The 24,763-nt window shown below is 37.0% G+C and overlaps 1 pseudogene across 1 annotated transcript; it reads right to left on the bottom strand.

Annotated features, from left to right (window-relative positions):
• On the bottom strand, nt 1-23,141 carry LOC149531427 (IAA-amino acid hydrolase ILR1-like 5; annotated as a pseudogene). Its single transcript, XR_016358524.1, has 5 exons — nt 22,604-23,141; nt 22,369-22,494; nt 2,967-3,279; nt 656-784; nt 1-528 (listed from the first exon to the last, which is right to left on the bottom strand). The product of XR_016358524.1 is annotated as an IAA-amino acid hydrolase ILR1-like 5 (transcript).
• Nucleotides 23,142-24,763: the final 1,622 nt, after the last annotated feature.

The raw sequence follows: 24,763 nt of genomic DNA on the forward strand, positions 1-24,763 counted from the left end.
TCAGCCAATTCAAAGTAACTGTAAATCCAGAAAATACTACATTTTGCAATATTGTTGATGGTCATCATGGAACTAAGTCAGTTGTATGAGAATAATGAAACCCAATGTTTAGCATACTTGCCATTTTGTATGCCTTGTTTTATGAATGCATCGATTTACCTGGTCCATTTAATTATCAAAATACATTTCAACAGAAGCAGTATGCAGGGCTGCTCCTATAGGAAGCACATCTTCATCCAAAAAGAAAAATGGTGAATGTACAGAATGGATTGACCCAATATTTTCATTTCTAATACCAATAGTAAACATTACACCTGGTATAATCTCTTGATAGAATGAAAAATCTTCACCTACCATCATTTGCTGTGTAATTTTCACATTGTTTGAATTATGCAAAGTTGCACCAACCTTCTTTATATGCTCATGCAAATTTTCATCATTTTCAACAGCTGGGCATGTTGGGTACTCTTTCTCTAAGAAATCTACATAAGCCTTGCATCTGTGTACAGCAGCTTGACTTTCTATTATCTGCCAGAAAAAATATTAGTTAATACATTTCATCCATTCATAAGACTGGCTTAATATTTGAACTAATCATCAAAACAAATGAAATTTGATGGTTTAATCCAGCATAACAATCAGAGTAGGAATTAACCTCCTTCAGTCTTTTCTTAAGATCAATAAGATCTTCTGTTACTAAGCTCCGCAAAGTGCCTCCAAATTTAACCCTTCCTGGAATGACATTATACCCTTCTCCACCATTTATAAATCCAATTGATAGCACCTTATTTTATTAAACAAACTTGCATCAGTTCTCATCTTTATGGATGTAGCAAAACACGTTTTCACTTTTGCTTAGAATTAACTAGTGATGTAATGACAAAGAATGTGTCTGGTTCACAATAGCAGGCAATGGATAATATTTCCTTATTGCCCATGAAATCCATCTTATAAACAACTTATATTGACATTTTGGAATTTATTAAGATCTGACATGTTAATATATAGGTTAATATCTCTCGCAAATGTTTCAAATGTTCTGTAAGCAAGGGCTGTGTTGCAAATTTTAGAACAATTAATTACTGGCAAAAATTGGTGTTAAAATTAAAACAATATTTCTCTACAATATCATCAAATCCTGGTTATAGATACAAGAGCAATATTTGGACACTGCATGCTCTGAGACAAGAAATAGCGTGTACTGATTTCATAACAAGAGTAGACCAAGAAAACTAAAGAATACAATAAATCTCGATGTATTAAACTTTATATTCAATAGTATTCAATCTTTCTATTAATAACTCAATGTTTTGTGGCTTCTCTAGTGTCCTCTCATGGACAAAATATGTCTTTATAACCAACATACTTGACTATCAAGATTTGGAATAGTCTAGACTGCCCCCCAAAATTTTGCATCTGTGAAGCTTGCATTGTATTTTAGGAACAAATATTTGATCATGCAAACAGCAATAAATATTGAAATCTACTAGACTGATGTTCAGAAAAAGGTGTGGCTTTACAAATACATAACCATACCCTGGCTGTGTAGAAAATGATTTTGAATGCTTCCACTAACAATGGACAAGCCTTCTCTTAGTTAAATCTTCTAGATGGAGGCTATGCTCTGCGTATGTAATTTTTTTTATCAACTTTCAGTTGTTTATAATCTCAATTATTCGATATTACCTGACACAGGCTTCAAAATTCTGTTTTTCTGTTTTTAGGTTTATCATCATATTTGTAATATTCACAGGACTACCAAATACAATCAAAGAACAGACATAATGGACTGTATAGGATTTCCTATCTCAATGCAGTAAGAGGGTTGTGAGTCTCAGGCTTGAGACTTTGTTTTCACAAATGTTTATGGGTCTTGTAGCTTCTGGGAGCTCTTTTAGATAGCAGTTTCTCTTGTTTAAGGGTAATCTGTGCATGGACCATGGTTATCTTAGGAAAAAAGATAGTACTTACACATGTAAAGGATATTTAAAGGTATTTGTACACAATGTGGAACGAAAGGGAAACAGAAAATGCACAAACAACAATATTATTAGATGGAAAACATGTCTGAAAGAGTTAAAATGAATCTTATTGTAGAATAGTGATAGTACTGTCATATCTATATTATGATATTGCTATCAGGATTCAACTGTGTAGCATATTAGTTATGTCTGTCTGTCTTGTAGCATATGCATGCACGCAACAATCTAATAGTAATATAAATTGTTCTAAATTGTTCTGGAGAGTTAATGTTATATTACAGCTTATTTTGTTGTATAAATAACAGTTTGTGCACATTAATATCATATAGATTGTTTTGTGTAGCAATTCTATGAAGACTGTACTGGAGGATTTAAATGTCAATATTTTTGTTTAATAAGGACTATCCTATCCTTTTGATTGGAGTACAAACACAAGATACTGAACATTGAAATAGTATTGCATATTGTGCGATGAAAACCAAGGAGAAAGACAACGGCTATTCCAGTCAAAACAAGTCTATAGTGGTGGAGAGGAAGACTAGTGCTCAAAGCATCCTAAAGACTAAAATTTGAACAATGAAATGTGGAAACACAGCTCTAATACGAACCAATAATGTGTTAGCAATAAACACAGGTTGAGAATCTAAACAGAAAACCAAAATATCACTCCAAGGAACAAAAACTAGCTTAAAAATGATGCATTTGTATTTCCTAATTTATGGACAGTTATTTACACTAGAAGATGCTCAGATCATTAGATGAATACCACCTTATGTTAGAGTTCAAAAATACTGTCTAGATGTAGAAGCTACAACTATGCTTCAACAAAATATACTACTAAAACAAACTTACAGTTATACTAGATGAAAAAATTCAGCAAAGCAAAATTTACCATGACAAACTACTTGCTTACTATAAAAAATGTAAGGTGCACTTATGGGATTTATCAAATATCAATGTTATGCACAGTAGAGTCAGTATTACCTGGCTATGAAGGGGATCTGTTTCTCGAGAAATAATCTCCTGCAAACTCAAAATTATAAATGATGCTGCAACAATTGGGTCTATACTCGTGTGGAAATGCTGCATGCCCGCCTTTGCCATCTATAATTACTTCAAATGTAGCTCCACCAGCACATACTGGTCCTGGTCTTGAGGAAATGGTACCAGTTGGCAATGAATAATCAATATGCATTGCAAAAATAGCCTCAGCATCTGCAAGTGCACCTTCCTTGATCATAAGATTTGCACCTTCTCCTCCTTCTTCTGCAGGTTGGAATATAAGTCTTACTGTGCCCTTCAATGTTCAACAATAATCGTGTCGTGTACACAACCAAACACAGGAAGCACGGGTATTAAATGATTAACATGTGACAAAAATTCAATTGGGGAATCATACCCAGAATTTTAGGAACAGCAATATACCATAGTTTACAAAATTATGTATTTAGGTTTGCAAACTTTTTATAACTAGCCAAAGGTATCCTAGAGTTATAATATACTACTTTGAAGTGTCAAAATAAATTCTATTGGCTTTAATGGCAAGTAGAAAGAGAAAAATATTTGCAATGCCTACTACTTGGAAATGTTAGGATTAATTTTTTTTATTTTAATAACTAATTGAAATAGACAAAGAAGAGTATACTGTTGTAGCTCAAAAAGTATGGTGACTGAAAAATAATACATAACTGTGATAGATTACAGATATGTGGTTATAAACATTATACAAATTGACAGCAGAGTAACTAGGCTCAGGCAATCGTACCCAATTACTCTTGTGGAAATAACTCTGGACCATTACTTTGTACGAATGTTACAGCAAACATAGCCGTCCAATGCCACATATTTTTCTTAAGAAAAATATGATAGCTATCAAAATCTTACTCCATGCTCACGGAGATTCTTGCTAGTAATGCATGTGACTCAAAAGTACTACATTTGACATGAGCTTGATGTTTGTGGAAGAATGAAAAGGACAACATTGCATATATACCATTTAAATGCAACAATCATGGCAAGACTCTATTTGCATGAAACCACAGAGATTATAATATCAAATTAATAGGTATATATATTATAGACCTCTTCTGGTTATTATCACCCATCTTGGAAGCCACAGAAGTATTGAAATCTTTTCATTAAACCACTCGGATATGTTTTCATGTAAATAATGATCTGGATAATATGATACCTATACTTATGTTTGGGGTCTGTTGTACAGAGGTACTTATCTGGTATGCTTTAAGTCTCCTCCAATGATTAGCTCATTTAGCTCAATCAACTGAAGATGCAGAACTGAAATTACAAACTGAAATCCTCTTCAGTGAAGCCCAATTGTGATTCCTGAGTGAAACCACCTCCCATGCTAGATCATTCACCAATGAAGAAGATGTGCTTTGCAAGGATCTTCATCCTCACAAAACCACAGGATGAACAAGTTTGATCCAATTAGTCCTGTTTTCAATATCAAATCCATACTTAATCCAAAAAGGCCTCCATTCTTTTAGGGTTGCAACATTTTAAATTAAGTAAATTATCGCCTATGATTCCCTTTTGGGCACCCCAACCTAGGAAACATTTTATTAAACAAAACAACTTTAATCTTTCTAGGTGCCCACTTAAACAATTTATTAAATTAAACAACATTAAAGTTTAATACTTAATTTAGCTTTGATACTTTTTAACATTATCTGAAAATAATCGTTCTGGATCATGTTAAATGCCATTATCTTATCATCAAATGCATTTTTCATCACTCCTATTAGAGAAATACTACCAACTAATCAAGTTTGTGTCTGGATTGTGACTTACTAAAAACAGTAAAAAACAAATTGTCCAAATTCACTCCAGAAAAGGTCATAATGCAAGTTCCAACCAAATGAGCTCAGAGCAACACCTGCCATCACTAAATAAATTGAATTGAGTGGTTACGAACCAATGAGTTCCCTAACCCTTGCTCATTAGCCCATGAGAACCCATTGAATAGGCTAACAGTTAATCATGCTAAAATGCTTAGGAAAGGAACATTATAGCCCTCCCTCCCCAAAGTTTGTGCCCCCAAGGAATTTAAAGTTCAAATGCTGAAAAGTTTGTTCAATTTCCCATGTTGCATCCTCTATTGGCAAATTCTTGAACAAGTACTCTGTGATATTCTTTTTCCACAGAGTACACTCCCTGTAATTTAAAAATGGCCTCTGAATCAAAATCAGCTTCCCCTCCTCATCTAATGGTGGAAACTCTGATAAAGGAACCATATCCTAGTTACATGAATAGATTATGCACTGCTACTAGAAATCAAAGAGCAAATCAACAAAATTAGGAGTTTTGTAACTGTACAATGCCATGAGTGGTGATGTCCTATAGAAAAGTGATATGTGAAATCATAACAATATTCTCCAAGGTACAACCATCTAATCTATGGTCTATGTTGTTCTGAATATAATTCCTAAGATACCCTTCAACCCATTTATTAACTATCTCTATGTGCCCATTTGTATGTGGATGATAACTAATGCTAGGATTGAGCTCAGTCCGCTCAATCTGAAAAGCTCCTGCCAATAGAGGCTCAAGAACATGTTGTCCTTGTCTCTAGAAAATCCTGATTTATACAAGACTGGAAAAGTGGTTGGTGCATTAGTCAAACTAAAAGGAATTACCAGTAACTCAAAGGGACTAAAATGACATCTGAAAGTTGTCTTCACTATGTCCTCTTCTCATTTTAATTTGGTGGTATCCAGATCTCAAATCAATTTTAGAAAAATAACAAGCATCATGCAACTCATCAATCCAAGGATTAGGGTACCTTTTCTTGATTGTCTTCTTGTTTAGAGCTCTGTGATCAATGCACATTCCTATTGTGTCATCCTTCTAAACCAGAATTACTGTAGCAGCAAAAGGGCACTTGCTAGCTTTAATGTGATCCATATCTAGTAACTCTTTGATAGAATTTTCTATTTCATCCTTATGCCTCTTAGGACGTCTATGGTATATCACTATATAGTAATCACTACTTTAGACCCATCCTCCAACTCTGTGACATGCTCTATGACTCTCTCTAGTGGTACCCCAAGTGGTATACTACTGAACAACATGCCCGAGGATGGCCTTTTATGCTGAGCACTTTTTGGATATTCGGGATGAGATTATTGTTCGCCTTGGCTACTTGTCTCAATGTTGGTGCCATGCCCTAGGCATCTCCCTGGGGTCCTTCAGAGTGGGCTCCCACTGGCTTCAAATCCAGACTAATCACCATATTGATAGAGGACCGAGTCTTCCAGCTGTGATGGCTGGCCGAGAGACTTTGCATCTCTACAACCCCACACTACAACTGCTATTCCCCCAAAGACAGGCCTTGGATCAGCTCATCCTCACCTTTTTCTCACCCTCGTCTCCGACGCAAGGGGTGAAGTGACCATCTAGTGCCTCTACCACTGGTTACTCCAGATTTGTGAGACCCCATCGCATTTCTACTCGTCAACTACACTCCTTCAGCAGTTCTCAGTGACGGTTCGGGGTTCCTACTCGCCCTGGCCTGTATCCTTCGGTGTTGGATTTCTTTCAATCAAGGAAGGATCGCTAGTCCTTGCCTTGGGGCTAGTTCCTTTGTTTGTTTCTTTTGCTTCTTGCTTGCTCTTTTCCAGACACCATTTGGTGGTCCTTTGGTCCCCTGCTTCTTTGGTTGTATGCTTTCAATCCCTTATCTATCTACGGAAGACTACTCTTGGAGCACCATTTGACATCCCTTTGAGTACTATCTTTTTCCCAACAGATTCATAACCTACAATCTCATCATGAATTCCATGAGTGTCCTCATCTAATGCATTCATAGGAACACATTAGTATCCTCCATGTTCACCACATAGAAATCATCATTCAATTCAAACTCCCCCAACTAGACACATTATCACTTGCCTTCTCTACCTCCCTCGTGCATTTGCACTTTGAATAAACCTCATCATTCAAAACTTTCTTTTGTAAATAACCCCATTAAATCCGTTTTTGGGAGGTTGTCCACCACATCTTCTCTAGGTCCCTAATCAACTTGAACAATTAATAGCTCAAAGAAAGTAAGAGCTAGCTTCACATGCAATCATATTATCGATGTGTGGTCGATGTCTCATATTTGTCCACCCATCCATGATAATAGAGTAGCCCATTCTTAGCAATTTTTTCTCATGTCCATCACCAAACTCACCTTAGAATACTTTTTATCAAGGAGGTCAATGTGTAGTTTATGATCTCAGAGGGGGCCTATGAGGGACCAACAAAATTTGTTTGACGTAGGGGGAACGAGCCATGTGAAAGGGGATTGTACGTGACAAGAGAACTTCAATACCTAAATAGTCTACCACTTCCTATGATTGCATATTGAACATTCTTGCAACATTAGCAGCCCTTCTATTTTCCTTGGTCTGTCTACCTTCTAAGTCTCAATATCTATAACTAGAGTGAGCAATGGAGTACTAGATTTCGTAGTTTATACTAGTTTCTACTAACATTCCCTTTTTGTTTTGTCTCACCTTCCACAACAACCTAGACACACTGGCATCCTTGGCTAATTTTCCTTTATTTTGTTTGACCTCTCTATCCACCTATGCATAAAAGATAATTGTAAACCATAGTTAGACTGCCCTGGGGAACGGGGGGACGAGTTTCTAGGACGAGGGAACAAAGGGGCCTTAATTTGGGGAAGGTGGGGGGATGGCGGGGGGATTGTGGTGAGGGACGGGAGGGGTTGTATGTACTATACATATGGCACTTAAAATACTAGTTATGAAAAAATGTATTGCAATATAAGATATAAAGATGTAAAAGAGTAAATACTTGAACATTGCATTGAATTGGAACATCGAACATCAAACATATATAGTTGAATCAACAAATAGTCAACACTAGGGCATCCCCCCATCCTCAGTGGAGGTGGCAGAATCTGGTAGCGCCACTGGGGACAAGGGAACGGAGACCCCAAGTCCCTAATGCATCCCCGTCTCTAGGACACAGACAAAAAGGAAGGGGGCGCATCCCCATGTTACTATGTTGTAAATCCTTGTAATGTTGCTCGTAAAGTTTTTATTAGACAACCTTAACATTTTTTTGCGCCTTTGTCTATGGCTGTTGCAAATTGCAAAAAGGAGTTTTTAAAATTGAATGGACCCTCTGCACGAGTTATTAGAAAAGAAAAAGGGAATTCAAATGGTTATTGAACACATAGTACCTAGAACACTCCCACAACTAGAAGAACTCTCAATACCTCTATGGCTTCTTTGTTGTCTCTCAAGCTTTTCACCTTCACTACTAATTGTTTTTTCTTTTGAAAATAAAGTTGCAAGTGCAAGCATTTGAAAAAAACACTATAACATCGCCTTCATAAACACCCTCAGCTTGGTGATCATTAGCCTATTTAGTGGGTTCCCCTAAGGTAATGAGCTAGGGTTAGACACTCGTGGTGACAATTTGACGCTATGTATTTGGTGATGGTAGGTGTTGTATTGAGCTCAATTTGTTAAGATTAGCATAACACCCCTTTCAAAGGTGAATTCAAGTATTTTGTCCATACTATATTTTTAATAATCTCAAGAACTTGGCAAGTTGTCAATATTTCTATTCTTGGCATGTTTTTTGGGTAGGTAATGACGATATTTTGGGTTTCAATGAGGTCCAGAGCATTTAATAATAAACATTTACTTTAATGTTATTTAACTTTTAGTTGCAAGATGCGCCTCTTGCAAGATCATGCCAGATGCAGATGCGCCTACAAATGTACATTAGGTGCACATAGAAATGGAAGTCTGCCTACAAATGTCTGTTGGATGCGCATCCACATACTATGGTACACATCTTGTCAAACCTAGTGTGCCTCTAAATGAATCGATGAGCAGAGTCACTTAAAGTGACCAAAAAACATGTTAAAAAGTGTTTTTGTTCTAAAACGTCTAAAACAACTCTTTAAGAGACATTCAACCAAAAATATATCAATTTGGTTGTTCTTTTGCTCTCAACCAGTGTTACCTAGAAACTCATTACCACCTGTAATGGCATGTTTTCCTAAATGAAAATGGTATCAAGGACAGAAGGATGGCAGAGGACAATTCCAAGTTGTCCTTGATCGCCAAATATTTCAAAAACGTTTTCGAAAACATAAAATCATCAATTGTTTCTTGAGTGTGTTAACCATCCCCTGTGTTAAAACTACAGCCCAAAAATCAAAAATGATAAATAACAATAATAAAAAGCCAAAACTGAACCAATAAACACAAGAAATATCCTAGGAAAACCCTTCCAAAATGAAGTGAAAAACCCAGCCACACAACAAAAAATATCATTTTATTGATCATAAAAGTTCAAGTGTACAATGCCTATCGCTAGATGCGATATAAATAACTGAAGGAGAGACTCTTCACATTCCAACCAAAGGTCTCTCCAAATTCCAAAAGTGTGACTCTTTATTAAAATTACAATCAAACTCTTCGAATTTTCATGCCTCAATGCATGTCGAATGACACATGTCATTACATTAAATTTTACAATTTAAACATTCAGTTGAAGGTGACAATAACAGTAATAATGTCCATATTTCTAGAGATAAAGACTCTATCGCAGCTACAATCTTCAACACTCCATCTTAGCCAAAGAGAGACCTTTAGCTGAACAATCACACAAGACTACAATCAAAATGTCAATGATAAAATCTCAACATATAGATCCTATAAAATTCATGGAATCATTCAACATGAAGACCTGTAGTAGTTACTCATATTCATGGAATCACTCAACATGAAAAACTCGAATAGCTACTCATATCCATGGCATCACTCAACATGAAAACTTGTAACAATTTCTCATAATCATAGAATCACTCAACAGAATTGTAAGACTCACAACTAAGCTTTTAATCATAGACTCTATCAACGTGAACTATCATGGAATCTCTCAACATGACATCCAAGTTTCCAACTCCCATCACGGAATCTCTCAACGTGATGACATCATGGACTCTCTCAACATGATGTTCACTATCACATAGTGAAAAAGTTATCATAGCTGATCTTACAATCTTATTTATTCACACAAGATTAGTAATAGGCATAAAAAAACAAGACTTAGTTCCTTTAAGTCTTAAATTTTACAAATACCACAAACATCAAAAGTATATATGAGAATGAAGGGGATTCCATAAGCACTGCCTCTTAATTAAGAATTATTTTGATCACAACAATAAGAAGAGAATGTAACCTCCCTTTGACGCTGAATATCTCCCTCTGAAACCCAAGCTCCCTCTGAATCTCATGCAAATTAATTCAATTCAGTAAGCAACATCCTCATGCACTCTGCACAATCACCTCATTGTTTCCTGCAATCAAATAACTCATAAAACCAAACTAGAGATAAATCTGAATGTACTTTCAGACATGTACTAGACTCATGGAATCCTATCCTTTTTACCATCATAAAGTTGCAGTTGCCTATCCTTTTCTTTACAATTATCTCAAGAATATATAACCTAATGAATCTCATACAGTATGGCAGACTGTCTTATGATATTCCACAATCTCAACTGAATGATAACATATATACATTCTAAAGTTAAAATAATGATCAATACCCAAAATAAAATACTTATCTCAAAAATTATTCTACCCAGAATGTTCTTTGAAACTCGAAGCACTAGCAACATCCACAACACTACTTGCATATTTCTCAAAAAAATAGTGTTGAAAACCAATTTCTTACAGTTTTGTAAGTTCTTTGAATGCAATTCTTCTTTTATCCTTGTCTACATACAAAGGCATGCACAAAGATTAAAAAAAAATTCAATTGGTAACACCCGATTCCTTTAGTGTTTCATTGCAAGAACTTGCTCAGAAGATAGTTCCACGCTCCAAAATTGAATCTATTAGAAGAAGAGGGAAAGAGCAAAGCTCTGTCTGCTCTCAGACTCTCAAAACACTAGAAAGCTTGAAGACAAGACAAGACTAGAGCACACATACCATTGCTGATTCAATAAGAAAAATTAATCTGAACTTCTAACATTAAAAGCCGATAATCTTGACTCAAGCTGAAGTAGAAGATATAGCAAAATATACAAGAATAAAGGCCACCAATGCCTGAATTGTACAAAACTACCATTGCCAAACTTAGCAACCCACGCACTGAACCAATACGATATAGGAAATATATCTCAACATAGGTTTTATTCACAACAGAACATGAATAGATAGCAGATGATTTAAATCTATCAAGAATAAGATACACAACATATTGAGATATAGAATAAATTTGATCATCACTTGAACTCAAGTAGTTAAACAGAATGACTCTTGATGAATACCCGATACCTAACAATGGTAGCGACACAAAGAACCAAGACGAAAGATCATTTGATGTTACACACATGCAATAATGCAAGAAGAGGCCAACCGACACATTTATAATCTCAATATGTTGAGCAAGAAACGATTGTATAGGAAATCATTCATGAATAGGTAACACTACAAATTCACGGAGGAAACTGATGGTAAGGAAAACGCTTTCGAATGAACATGAATCATAAACATTTAGACATAAAAATAAAACCACCACCAATACTGAGTCATCTTGGCAGATTATCATTGGAATAGGTTGTAGTCCTCAATCATGCCAAGATCAACAAGGGCCACTATCAAGAAAAAGAAAGACACATGCGCACGAAGACAAATCAAGGAGAAAGAAGAGGAACGAGCAATACCCTGAGCAAAACCCGACACTACCAAAGTTAAAATATGATAAAAATTACGCATAATAAAACTACTAAAAATATTCAAGCTGCTTCACAACAAGAAGCAATCAAGCACCTCCGAAAAGAGCATGCACGTGAAAGCTCGGCTCTCAATTAACAATCAATGGATAGCCACATGCAAGTGTAATGTTCCAATGTCCTCTGACCCTTAGTAATAGGAGCGTATGCCTGAAGAATGATTGAATCTGATTTACCACAAGCCATAGGGAAGGCCGTACAATAGTTGAGAGTCCATAAGGTATGTGGAAATGACCAAACTGGCCATACGCTGGAGGTAACTGGGTTGTATGGCAGGCAGAAGGGATGTACGGCGGCAATGAAGGTATCTCAGCTAGATGGCCGGACGATTGGCAAATGGAGGTTTGTACGATGACTATGAGGGCTGTACAGTTGGGTAAAGACAGTCTATGTACGGAAAACAATCATGCCTACTGCTGTACGGCTAGACTAGGAGGTCGTACGATGGTGTATGAAGGTCGTACGGCTGTACTGGTAGGCCGTACGGTAGACAGAAACACAAGCCGTACAATAAAGAATGGATAATATGGATGGACGGAGGGTTGAGGGGCCGTACAATCAAGGAGTGATCAGTATGGGAAATGACAAGAGGCCACACAATTAGGTACCCAAGCCCAATACGGAATACAATCTTGTTCATACACAAAACACAATAGATCTTGATAAAATCCACACAATAATAGAGACTTGAATGCGAATAATAATTGCCGAAAGATGGTGCTCCAATTTGCCAGATCCGAGCGAAGAATTACATGCAACAATGGAATAGGGTGAGGGTTGAATCCCAACAAAACTGCAAAGCCAAATAGGGAAGATCTTTCACTTCCGAAATGGTGAACAATCCAAAACTCCAACAAGAATTCGCAATACAAAAAAATAATCCCCCAAAAGCATACCTAAAGACTACCTACAAGCCGTGCTTAAATACCCGTCGGGAAACTTTTCAAGGGTGTACAAAGATAGCCGACGGAGACCAACTACGAAAACAAACTAAAAATGGGCCCGAGAGATATTAAATCAATTGGCCCATTAACAAGGTTTAATTAAATAAATTCATTTTATGACAGGGACATTACAGTCCTCCCATCCCAAAATTTGCTTGTCCTCAAGAAAATGCTCGTCCGGTTCTAGGAAACCTTCCGTAATCAACTCCTTCAGATCCGAGTCAGGCACTAAGTAGATCTTCTCGCCGAAGTAAATGATGTCATCAATAACTTTATATCTTTCATCGCTACATAGCCATCCATCAACTCACATGCAAAAGTGTTCTTGGAATACTCAACCGATAGATGGGCTCGCCGGTTATCCAAGGAATGCAGTGTGATGTTGACTATCTTATTTTTACTTGCCGCATCTAGGACCAAATCTTGTTTAAAAATTGCCTCCATCTTCTTGATTGCAACTTCCCTCGATCCTTTATTTGACATTCCTCTTAGCATCACCTTCTTGCCATCTGTCTCGAATGAAAAGTCCATCCTTTTGAAACTTTGGGTATACTGGTCAAGAGTTTCTAACCATTGAATGCCCAAAATGATATCAGTATCAACCAAATCTATGACAAAGAAATCATCTGCCATGGTATAGTTTCCCATGGAAACTTGCAGGCATGGGATCACATGAGTGCAAGGTAACAAGGTTCCTCTTGCAACCTTAACCTCAAATCCTCCATGCTCAACTGCGCGCAGGCCTTTACTAGTGACCAAAGATGAATTGATGAAATTGAGTGTGGCGCCACTATCAATCATGATTGGGACTTGTTCTCCGTGAAGTGTGCCGCGAACCCTGAAGATACCACTTCCAATCAATGTAGTGAGGGTAGCAATGGAACCCCCTTTTTGTATCAGGGCATTTATTCTCTCCTACTGGGTAATGTCTTCATCAGTTGCTGCAAGTATTTGTCCTTCGTCGTCATCGAGCATCACCTCAATGTAATGAATTTTTCCCTTCCCAAGGCAATGATGACCAAGTCCCCATGGTTCTTTGCATGTGAAACAGAGCTTTTTCCTCCGGAGTTCTTGCCAAGAATCTTCATCAATCTAAGGTTTCTTCTGAACTGTCTCCTTGTCCTTGTCTTCTTGTGGGGATGGTGTTGGTGTAGCTACGTGAGTTTTGGAGCAAGATGCGGCCATGTCACGCACCTTCTTAATAGCTTCGTTGAGTGCACATAGGTTGAACCCTTTGATCCAACCTCTCAAAGGCTCCCTCAGCCCATCCATGAATAACACAATTCGGCGTATTTCAGAGATGTCTGTGACTAGTACTGACAGCCTTTGAAACTCAGTGATGTAGTTGTCTACCATGCCCATTTGCTTTAGTTGAGCTAGATCTTTGAAGTTTAGCTCGGGATCTTTCCCATCGAAACAGTCAATGAGTCTCTCAGTGAACTCGACATAAGAGGTCACTTGGTCGTGACCGAGAGTGACCAATCCATGATGCCACCACTCATGCGCCACTCCTTCCAGATTAAGTGCTGCGAACTTCATTGCTTCCTCTTCGAGCATTGGATTGAGTTGGAAATAGGTATCTGCCTTTAGGACCCATGACTGTGCGGTAATGACTCCAGAGCCATCAAATGGTGATAGGTTTACCTTTCCAATCTTTCTCCTCAGATCCTCATTAAAATAACCGCAATTTCCACCGCCAGAATATCTCATTCTTAGGTCAGCATAGTCTCTGTAAGATATATCACCTTCCATATTCGCGTTCCACCAATCTTCCCGAATTTTTTCTTGCATTTCCTCAAAAGTGGGCTCTCTTCCTTTGCGTGGTGCTTCCGTCCTTGGAAGGAAGATGGGTATCAAGGGTCGAGAGGGTTGAAAATTTGTCCTTCCCGAAATAGAATCATTGCTATGCCCATTTTGTTCTCCTGTCTTTCTCTTAGCCAATTTTTGTAGAGTTTCCTGCATAAGCCTTTGGGTTTCATTGATTTGCATTTGGTTTCTATTCAACTCTCTTAAAAGATTCATGAGTTCTGTCATGGAATCCTGATGATCTGCCATTCTATCAATAGGGTTACTTCACCTTCTCCTTCGAGTATAAACTTGCATTCACTTCTGCAGGTAGGCAAGATCAAAAGCTCTAATACCACTGTAATGTTGCAATGTCCTCTAACCCTTAGTAACAGGAGCGTATGCCTGAAGGATGATCGAATTTGATTTACCACGTGACGCAGGGAAGGACGTATGGTAGCTGGGAGTCCGTAAGGTATGTGGAAGTGATCAAATTGGAAGTACGCTGGAGGTAACTGGGCTATACAACAGGCAAAAGGGATGTACAGCGACAATGAAGGTATCTCAGCGATGGCTGTACAGTTGGTAGATGGAGGTCCGTACGGTGACCATGAGAGTCGTACGGTTGGGTAAAGACAGTCTATGTACAGAAAACAATCATGCCTGTTGTTGTACTGTGTGTAAGCGAGCTGTACGGCTGGACTAGGAGGTCGTACGGTGGTGTATGAAGGTTGTAGGGCTGAACTGGGAGGCCGTACGATAGACCGATAGACAAAAACACAAGCCGTACAATGAAGGATGGATAATATGGATGGACGGAGGGTTGAGGGGTCGTACGGTCAAGGAGTGATCAGTACGGAAAATGACAAGAGGCCACACAGTTAGGTACCCGAGCCCAATACAGAATACAATCTTGTTCAGACACAAAACACAATAGATCTTGATAAAATCCACACAATAATAGAGACTTGAATGCGAATAATAATTGTCGAAAGATGGTGCTCTGATTTGCCAGATCCGAGAGAACAATTACATGCAACAACAGAATAGGGTGAGGACTAAATCCCACCGAAACAACAAAGCCAAATAGGGAAGATCTTTCACTTCCAAAATGGCAAACAATCCAGAACTCCATTAGGAATTCGCAATATTTCTAGGAATTCGCAATATAAAGAAATAATCCCCCAAAAGCATACCTAAAGACTACCTACAAGCGTGCTTAAATACCCGTCAGGAAACTTTTCGAGGGTGTACAAAGATAGCTGATGGCGACACCAACTACGAAAACAAAATAAAAATGGGTCCGAGATATATTAAATCAATCGGCCCATTAACAAGGTTTAATTAAATACATTTATTTTATGACGGGGACATTACAACAAGAATGCAAAAACATAAATGAATTTAGGAGACTATTACATTGCTATTGAGAAAAGGATAAAGACATGAGGATAAGACAGCACAACTCGGCTCTCCATGATGCCAGGCGAAAACAAACATGCAACAAAGCAAAGATAAATAAAATCACCATGAGCACACGATGTACATGACAACAGAGAGAAGACTCTTCAAAAAACGATAAAACAAGAATATCTGCACAATACCACAAAGAATCGATGCTCATATGCACTCAAAAAAAGAATCCGATAACTCAACCGCCAAGAAATAAGATGAATTTCAAGCCTTCAAGAAAACGACGCACACAAAAATCATGCAAACATTCTAGAACTCTCGAGAGAAAAACAAAAACAACTTAGCTTGAGATAAATTCATTTTATTGAGGTTATCAAGCTGGCTCTGATACCATGTTAAAACTAAAGCCCAGAAATCAAAGATGATAATCAAGAATAATAAAGAGCTAAAACTAAACCAATAAACACCAAAAATATCCTAAGAAAACCCTTCTAGAATGAAGGGAAAAACCTAGCCACACAACAAAAAATATCATTTTATTGATGATAAAAGTTCAAGTGTACAATGCCTATCGCTAGATGCGATATAAATAACTGAAGGAGAGACTCTTCACATTCCAACCAAAGGTCTCTCCAAATTCCCAAAGTGTGACTCTTTATTACAATTAAAATTACAACTCTTTGAATTTCCATGCCTCAGTGCATGTCGAATGACACATGTCATTACATTTAATATTACAATTTAAACATAAGTGTCCTTTTCAGCTGAAGGTGACAATAATAGTAATAATGTCCATATTTCTAGAGGTAAAGATCTCGATCGTAGCTACAATCTTCAACACCACGAACAACTGGGGATGACCAATCCATTCCCTGACCGTCCTAGAGGCGAATTGGCATTTCTGGCAGCATTCAATGGTTTTGCAAATTTTGTATTCTTTTTGTGGACCCCACAACTTCATGCAACCTTCAAAATATTAAAATATGCTATAATGTTTTAAGATTGTATAGTGAACTTTCTCCTACATTTTACACTTACATTTTTCCTACACGCCATTGCATGCTATTTGCATTCACCAAGAAGGTTGGTTTGCCCGTTTGCAACCTGCATGAGAAAACGGTAAAACTTCAAAGCCCACGTACGAAATTTCAAAGGTTGCATTTTCTCAAATATCTCAAAGCCCATTTTCAGCAGTGACATTTTCAATGGTAAAACTTAAGTCTAAAAATCATTGGTTAATATTATTATCATTGAGTCATTGGTCAATGATTATTATTAAATTTTAACTTTTTTCAAAAATCATTGATTAATGAAAGAGGGGTAAACGCTTTGACCTGGAGCTATGAACCAGTGAGGCCACAAACGGGGGACCTCATCCCCATTAGATTGAACCTTGATGGCAAGGATAACAAGTCAACAACTTAACCATCACAACATGCCACTATTGGCAAAAAATCATTGATTAATGATTCAATTGTTTTGTTTTACATTTTTTTTTTAAAATTAACCATTGATTATCAGAGGTAAAGTCTAAAAATCATTGGTTAATATGATTAACTTATTAACCATTAAGTCATTGATCAATGATTCAATGGTTTTATTTTTATAATTTATTGACATATTGTTTCTAGTTTGAAATTTAGTGGAAATTGATACTAAATTAAAGACTTCGCAAAACAGTTTCAGATTTCAATTTCTAATAAATTTCATAGTTTCAAAAATATAAAAATTCTATATAATTTAAAGCATGAAAGGTATGATGAATATTACAATGTTTTGTAATTCTGAGATTCTTGAATATATTTGAGATTATATATATATATATATATATATATATATATATATATATATATATATATATATATATATATAAAGTTTACTAGTATGCATATACACACACACACGTACCCTTAACACCCAAAAAAAAATTAGGGGTTTGGATCTATAAGAATACGTGTGTATACAAAACAAAGAGATATATACTGAATTGTTAAAATTAAATCATTCCCTAATATGATACTATTAGAAATTTGTTCAGCGCTCCCCTCGGGATTCATGACAAGGGCTTAACCGCCTCCTATGTACTATAAGTTGACTAGTTGTATCGGGCATTAATAGATTTGTCTTTTGGTGCAATGGCAACCCCACTTTAACAAGTGGTATTAGAGCTTGGTCACAGGTTCGAATCCTCAAAGCCTCGAGTAACGCTGAAGGGGAGATTGTTGAAAATTTGTTCAGCGCTCCCCTCAGGATTCGTGACAAGGGCTTAACCGCCTCCTGTGTACTATAAGTTGAGTGGTTGTATCGGGCATTGATAAATCGGTCTTTTGGTGCAACGGCAACCCCACTTTAACAAATACTTGTTCATTGATCAATACCAAATGCCAAACATAAATATTTAATGCCAAATGACAGCTGAAAAGTACTTTTCAAAAGAATATTTTTTTTCTTAATTTTCACTTTGACTCAAGAGTACTCTAATGCAAAAGCGACTGAAGGTGGCTCAATGCAATTCTAATGTTGCCAATTAGAAATCATTGACTAACATCTATCAACTTTTTTAGGCATTACATTTATTATTCTGAATAAATAGAGTTTTGTTAGGTGTTGCCTTGGCATGCTCTAGTCACTTAAGTATTATGATATGTTGTGTTTCCAAGCATGTCTATTTGTTTGTCCAAGTGATATTTAAGCTTTCAGATCGGTCATGGTCATCACTATGTTTGTTATGAGTGGTTACCAGACATATGTTGAATCGACAAAACTTCATGGTGGATGCCCATGTATGTTATGATTGGACATGTTTAAGGAGCTCTCTCTAGCATTCTCTTAAGTTGAAAGAGTAATCTATATTTTTGAAGAATGTGATTAGAATGAACATTTTGGTATATGAATACTACGTTAAAGTTCCATTTATGCTCAGTTTTATCATTAGAAAAAAAACAATTCTCTAACACTTTTTAATTTAGTAGGCCCGAATGTTTGTGTTGGGTGTGCCCAAGTCCGTGTTGGGTGTGCGCCTAGTGTTGTGGGCCTTCTCGACTTTGTAGGTGTGTGAACCATGGTGCACCCACACAGTTGGGCGCGCACCCAACACGTACCATACACAACCGAAGCCAGTACATATTGCACCTCGCATAGAGCATGTACATATATATGTGTGTGCATTAGAGTTTTAGGTGGTTCTACAACACCCTAAGTATCAAAGGAAAGACCAAAATAACTTCCACAAGAGAATGGTAAGATAATTGCAACAAGATGCAAGAATGATGTTATTGCTAATGAACATTATCAAAATGGACATAGTGAGCCTGCTATATAGGCAAGGCAATAAAAAACTATGATAAGGAGATAAGGTATCACCCACACAAAATGGAATCGCATGTCTACCAAAGGTGAATCATCCGCCATTGTACAATGAAATATGTGCAACATGTGAAGGATGATAATGTGATAAGTGCACTAAAGGTGGAGATGACACATAATGCAAAATGTGATAACAACTATCAACACTTAAAAGAGGAATTTCTCCTACACCATGTGCAAATAAAGGTACAAACTCCCAAGTGCCTCAAATGCAAACTATTATGCAATGCATTATCCCAAGTAATAAGCTCAAATGTAATTAGTGAATATTTAATTGCACCTACTCTGGCTAAAATAAAGAGTCTTGGAAACTCATTTTGCCTTAACTGCAACTACTCTGACTTGACCATGCTTGGGGGATGTCTATAATAACATGGACATGATGTTGAAGGAAATAAAAGTGGCAATACAAAAAAGAGAGAATGATACCAAAGAAACCTTTTTCAAAAGGGCAGAAGCAATCATTCTTCATCGTTGGAACAAGATGACTATGCCATTGCACCTCCTTGCATATACCCTATCTCTGAGGTAACATAGCAACATTGTACCTTTTATCCTAGCGAGAGTACCACTATATAGAGATTTTGAACTTGCTAATGGGTACAAGCCGTCATTTAGTAGACTCTTCTAAGATCTAAAAGTGGAGACAAATGTTACGAGAGAATTTGGCTTGTAAGTCTCAAGAAGAAATCACACTCCTTGTGTTGTTAATGATCAATCTATATGGATGGTACCACATAGTGGTCCCTTCATGGTTAGGATTATATGTAACTCCAAACTCTTGCAATCCAGATCCTCTCACAACAATTCTTTTTGTAGTTTTTACAACATGCATTGTGAATTTAGTACTTAACATTCTTTAATTTAGTTTTTAGTTTTTAGTTTTTATTTTGTTGGTTTTCTCTCCAAGTTGCAAGTTATTCCATCACTGAACAGAATTGGAATACATACTCCTTTATCCACTCAGTGAAGCATATCTGGTTAGCTGCGAAAAGCGTTCAAGACTTGATATATATTCATTCCAGCTTGTGTCTTTTGTCATGTAAGGAATCCCACTACAGGGAGGGGAGGGGGCAGCAAAGGTTTGGGATGCAGCAGCTGAGTATACCAACTTGGATGCAACTGTTGAGGATCTTGCTAGAGTTTCTATGGATGATGATGGTGAAGATGATGGCATACCTATGCATGGTGCATCTAGTGCCAGTGGAACTACTTTGGGTTCAAATGATATTGAACTTGCAGCAGCTGAAAATCCAAAGGATGATTTTTATTATAATCCTTTTGATGATTGATGAATCATTAACTACATTTTGTAATTGTAATGACTTCTATTGGAATCGTGAATGTAGACATAAATGATATGGCCTATTTGAATATTTTTGAAATTTCAAATGGCACTTAATATTTATCTTTGGCATTTGGAATTGATCAATGATGAAATATCATACTATCAAATGCTTTAGTTTTACAATTTTGTATATTTCTTTAATTTTTTTGTGTGTCAATACACACATACCCAAACATGCAAAAACCCCCACAAAAAATTCCATGGACCAGGTTCTTGTACCAGCATTCACACCGGTAACTAAAATTTTAATTTATTGAATATTTGGCTGTATGGGCATCTGAGGTTAAAAAAACCTAAAAGGTACTCCAGGAAAAGTTTAATAAAGTGATCTTGCGGGATTTGGCACCAACTTTTGGGAGTTATAAGGATGTTTAAATTTAAATTAAAAAGAGAACCATAAAGGGAGTGTGGCCTTTTTGAAGGCTTTTTATTTGAGTTTGAAGTTTGAACTCATTTTCTCATATGTTGGAATTGATATTATGAAATATATTTGGCTGTTGAACTAGTTCATCCTATAGTTTTGCGAGGACAGAAGCCCTAAAAAACATCCTCTATATTAGTGAAAGACGTAATCTTCAATTGGTGATTTCACTCAGGAATCACAGCTCTGCTTCATTTGTTGACTATCTTCAGTTGAGCACAGAGTATTGAGAGCGAATTTGAGGAGAACAATTGAGGAAGATTGGAGGTGTTTATTTACAGATCTATCACTCTTTCGCTGGGTGGCATCTTCCAAGCAAGTTGTACAGACCTATTGAAGGGTTTTGGAGCTAGACATTCCTTCGTTGGGAGTGACCATTGCTGCAAAAGTGAGTGCCTGGGGTTTATTGTGATATATATTGCTAAACATGGTCAAATGAAGCTTTCCCAAGGTGTGGCCTCCAAATCTGGCATCTCCAATTTGCTGGTTGTATTGCTAATTCAATATTGTAGACCCCAGAATTTTATGGGTATGTTGGAAATGGCATTGTGATGTATTTGATGATCTTTGTAGTTCATATTCTTATGAGATTTTGTACTTCCAGTTCTGGGAAAAAAATGAAAATCATTGCTGGTCCTAAATATTTCTCCAATATTTTATTTGTAAGTATGTTTTTGTTTTTTCATTGCTGCAAATGAGTTTACTGTGAAAAGAATATCTCCATCTATTTCTCTAAAACAATTCAAAATAGACAAAAAAAATACCAGGGTGCATATTACACACTCCCGCAGTGTTTGAAATTTTAAGGATGAAATTAATCAAATGGATTTCTGTAAATGAGCAATGGGTAGTACCCTTATTTTAAGGATTGTAGTGTTGATGTTCTGCCGTTTTCTTCCCGTTGGTGTTCTTTTCTCGGGAAATTCTTGTTTTTAGGTGCTTGTGTCTTTGTTTTAGGTTTAAGGTTGTTGTAAAGGGGTGCGGGGATCATCCTAAACTTAGTCATACCGGTTGAGCCATGGAAAACATCAAGCCATCCCTTGTCATTTTTGAGATGTACAAGAAACATTTCCTCTATTTTAATTTGGTAGAGGATGGCAACTGGGGACATTTTCTACCCATCCCCGCAGCCCTAGTGTGGGGGAGGGGTGGAAATACCAAGGTAATGCATCCCCGTGCATTTTGATTCGTACGGATTTATCAGAGGCAAGCTCCAAATGGTATTACAGCTAGCTTCGATAACTATATGGCTCTGGCAAAAACGTTTCGAATCACTCTTAACTAGCACAAAATTATAGACAAAGAATAGTACTAACCTTGAGCTTGTCTCTCCGTTGGTGAAGCAATTTAGCAGCCCCAAGTAGCATTGTGACATGTGCATCATGCCCACATGCATGCATTCTTCCTGCAATTTTGCTCTTGTGCTCCCACTCCACAAGCTCCTTTATTAACATCAAGAAGAAGACATTAGAAATGACCTAGACCTTGCAAAACACAACCTTAATTGGGCCTGTTTCCAAAAAATTGCAGGGCACGGGTCTTTAGGTATACTTGCAAAGGCAGTGCATCCATATCGGCCCTAAGAGCAACGACAGGAGGCAGTCCAGAGCCTATCTGGGCCACTACACCAGTCTTGACATAAGGCCATTCATACGATACCCCAATCTTATCGAGCTCTCTTCTGATAAGAGCACTCGTGTTGTATTCCTCATAGAGAAGTTCTGGGTACTCGTGAATCCTTCTCCTTATGGATTTTAACCATTCAATTTCCCTCTTGGCACTGTCCATGAGCTCCTTAGCATAAATTTCCACTGTTTTAAGATTATCATCTTGCAATCCCACTGCAAAAACCGGCGGCAACACTAGAATGACAGTAATAACAGTGAGTAGAGAGAAGGTGAAAATAGCCATAGTTGCTTCCTGATGAGACCATACGGGCAATCCGAAAACCGTAGAAATTTCATGGAATACCGTAGTTAACGAATACGTAGTCTCTATTTACTTCCACCATTATAAAACGAAAAAAAAGTCGAGGAGCAACCTTCCCAGATTCGCATAGTGTGATGTTTAAGTCGTTCGCTATTTTCCTCTCGTGAATTCATAAATCTTGTCGTTGTATTTTATGCTTTAAACCTTTTCATTTTGATATGTTGACCGGTGGCCCAATCACAGCACGCAACACGTGATAAACCATAACATAATGAGTCAATGGGTGAATCATGGATGAACTAAAGTTTTTTAATTAAGTTTATAGGTTACATGAGGGAGAATCAATATGTGTGGGGTTTAATATATGCAATAGCATTGAGATAGGTAGAGACTTATATGTGTATGTGATTGATTGTTAGTCCCGGAGACTATAGTTTTCAGTTGTTTCATTTCTAATTATTTTATGCTTTGAAAACAGTGCTTAGAGTTTTAAGCTATGGTTTTTTCAACTGATTCCATTAAAACACAATTTTATTCTTGTATCGTTATTTTACAATTGGTCACATAAATTTTACTAGTAGTCTTTTTAATTTATCATTTAACAAATTAAAAGAAATTGGATAGTGTCATTTGGCAACATTAAAGCTTAGGTGGTGCGCATGCTCATAGAGTGGTTGCATGATTGTTCACTGGTCAAGAAGAACGGATGTAAAAACGTGGCTTGCTGCATGGAGATTCCACAATTAACATGGTTTATGTAAGTTTCGTTACATTTCACAATCCAGATTGTGGAATTTCATGATTGTCTATGTGTTAATGGTGATCAACTAGTTTTTTTATGCAATTGGGTGGAGTTCATTTGTGTTTTTTCCAACAATGCTAATCCAGAGTCCATATAATGTCGAAGGGAAGAAGTGGCGTTGTTCTAGGACTGTCGTTCCAAACCAGAATTATTGTCAATGGAAGCGACCCTCATGGTTCAAGAGACCGTTGAGAATCTTGTTAATACAAATAGTCCAGGTGCAATTATAATAGCAATTACCCAGGGCTTAAAAACTCCGCTAATTCGAGTATGTACAAAGATTTTAAGCCTTCCACAAATGAACTAATCCCAGTCTGTACAAAGAAATATCTAGGTATGTTTTTAAAAAATTTCATTATGCATTTTTCATTTTTTCATTTCTGATGACGAGATTTCAAATCGTTTAGTTTTTAAGTTCTAATGACAAGTTTTCAAACTACTATGGTTTTAGGTGGGATGTTGCAAACCTCTCATCTTCTGTATCTACCATCAAATTATAGATTCCTCTCAGTGTAGATCGGATCATGGCTAATTTCTCAGAGTAGCTTTATGATTATCACGACGCTTTGTATGATAATTACAATGGGAGGATAGATTTGAAATTTGGGGAAAATGCACGGAAACTAGGGTTGTGGATGAATTTTTTTCTCAGATGGAAGCCATTTATAATTTGATGGCAACAGAGGAGAATGAACAGGGGAAAAAGGAAATCGTGGGAGATTTAGAAGAGGACTTGATAGATTTAGATCTGGTTATTTCTATTTTCAACAACTGCAGTGTTGTTTTGAGTGAATCATATGAGGTTAAAGGAGAGATATTTGTAGTGGGAGGCCATGTGCAGGAATGAGTGTGATTAATCTGTCGAAGATCTTCTTTTGAAAGTGTGTGCTTTTAATCCATTTTTTCGGGAGCCTTATTTGGTAATGGGTCAGATTTATTTGTCAATGGAGAGATTTGGTGAAGCTAAAAGAGAGGTTGAG

The sequence above is a fragment of the Cupressus sempervirens genome, chromosome 11 (assembly GCF_028749045.1).
Source record: "Cupressus sempervirens isolate cs-2001-9-10 chromosome 11, ASM2874904v1, whole genome shotgun sequence".
Lineage (NCBI taxonomy): Eukaryota > Viridiplantae > Streptophyta > Pinopsida > Cupressales > Cupressaceae > Cupressus > Cupressus sempervirens.